Source organism: Tupaia chinensis, unplaced genomic scaffold, assembly GCF_000334495.1.
Source record: "Tupaia chinensis unplaced genomic scaffold, TupChi_1.0 Scaffold000178_1, whole genome shotgun sequence".
Taxonomy (NCBI): Eukaryota; Metazoa; Chordata; class Mammalia; order Scandentia; family Tupaiidae; genus Tupaia; species Tupaia belangeri.
Window position 1 is genome coordinate 1237943 of NW_006159653.1, and position 2128 is coordinate 1240070.

Here is a 2128-nt window from a genome sequence, read left to right on the forward strand (position 1 = left end):
TGGGGACCGGGGGCCCCTGACACTGGAGAGGACCCGGCTGCCCCCACTAGCCCCCAGCAAGGAGCACGAGACCGGCAGGCAGCCAGGCCACAGTGCCCACACGGGAACCCTCCCACAACCGCCAAGCCTGGGGCCAAGAGCTCCCAGCCTCACGCAGCCAGCCCGGCCCACTCCACCTGCAGGGAGCTGGCAGCAGCAGCCCTGGGCTTCCCTAGCCACGAGGGTAGGAAGTGGGTTCCTGCAGTTTCCAGGGCCCACCCCAGGGAAGGTAGCAACCCTTTCCACCCTTCCCTGCCTCTGTCCTCAGGGAGTTAGGGGCTGGAGACGGTGGGTGAAGCTTGACTTCTACCAGACCGTGCCTACTATTCCAAGAGCTGCCACCAGAGGGTAGTGGCTCGGCTCTGCACTGTGTTCCCCAGTCAGCAAACAATTGGGGTGTCCGCCACCTGGAGCCTGCCGCCCCCTGCTCCTCTGCAGGAAAAGCCTCTCTGATCACTGCCAGGCCCCGCCAGCCCCCAGGGGGCAGTGTTGTTACCCCGTTTCACAGATGGAGGGCTGAGGCACGGGGTTGAGAGGAACGGGCCAATCGGCATGGGGCTGAGACTCCCTTCGGGTTGGCCCACTCCAGCCTAGGCTGGTCAGGAGGGAAGAGGGACCAGCCCGCCTCGTACCCTGCTGACCTCTGTGGCTCAGCCTGCTCTGGGGACTCCGGCCCAGGCTGGGCTTGGGGACATACCTGTCGCTGTGGGGCCCTGGACCTCAGTGCCCCACCTGTAAAAGCAGAGCAAGAGGTCCCTGAGGGTCCTGCCGGCCAGGGCAGACGGCTGGTGCCCTGGGATGGGGTGCTGAGCAGTGGCCCCGCCTAACTTCCTGTTTACAGCTGCGGAGTCTCATCCCTTCACCCCAAAGCCATTATGATCACCATGGCAACGAGGCCCGCGTTTTCTCCAGCAGGTTAGCTGAGCCTGACGTAGGCTGCAGGGGTAGGGGCAGCAGCTTCAGGGGCCTGGCCCTTGCAGAGGGAAGCCGAGGGATGCTGGTGGGCTCGGGGCTCAGACCTTGCCCCTTCATTCATCTCTGCCCCTCAGTCCAAGCATCCGGAGCACTCCCCCTCTGTCTGGCATGCTCCCAGCATGGAGGCCGAGTGGAGGTCTGTGGTCCTACAGGACGACTCAGCGGGCTGCCCAGTGCCCACCCCAGCCCAGTCTCCCCTGCAGAGCTCTGCTCAGATGGGCACAGGCTGGGCATGGGTGTGAGGCAGGACCTGAAGCTGAGACAGTTGGTGGCCCGCCAGAGCAGTGTCTGCCCATCCTGGGCAAGGGTCCTTCCTGGGCTCCTCCTTCCTGGCCCCAGCAAGGAAGCAGTGGCCAGGCTGTGCTCAGACATGAATGGTGCAGTTAGTGCAGGTGAGCTTGCCCCCCTGCGCAGAGCTCTGTTACCGGAGCCTGTACGGCCCCCAGGCCCCTCAGCCCCGCTCAGCTCAGCACCCTCAGCCTCCCTGGTGGCCACCCTTGGCTCTCACCCTGTGGACGAGCCCTCGGAGAGAACTTCTCCAATGAAGCTCGATGCCTGGGCGCCGGTGCCGCAGCCCTGCCACCTGTGCCTCCAAGTCTGAGCCCTGAGCGGCCCCAGCCCACACTTGCACCAGCAGCAGCCCAGGGTTCCCAGCCCAGGGTTCCCACAGCCCAGGGTTCCCACAGCCCAGGGTTCCCACAGCCCAGGGTTCCCACAGCCCAGGGTTCCCACAGCCCAGGGTTCCCACAGCCCAGGGTTCCCACAGCCCAGGGTTCCCACAGCCCAGGGTTCCCACAGCCCAGGGTTCCCACAGCCCAGGGTTCCCACAGCCCAGGGTTCCCACAGCCCAGGGTTCCCACAGCCCAGGGTTCCCACAGCCCAGGGTTCCCACAGCCCAGGGTTCCCACAGCCCAGGGTTCCCACAGCCCAGGGTTCCCACAGCCCAGGGTTCCCACAGCCCAGGGTTCCCACAGCCCAGGGTTCCCACAGCCCAGGGTTCCCACAGCCCAGGGTTCCCACAGCCCAGGGTTCCCACAGCCCAGGGTTCCCACAGCCCAGGGTTCCCAGCCCAGGGTTCCCACACCCGAGGGCTCCCACACCCGCGGGCCGCCCC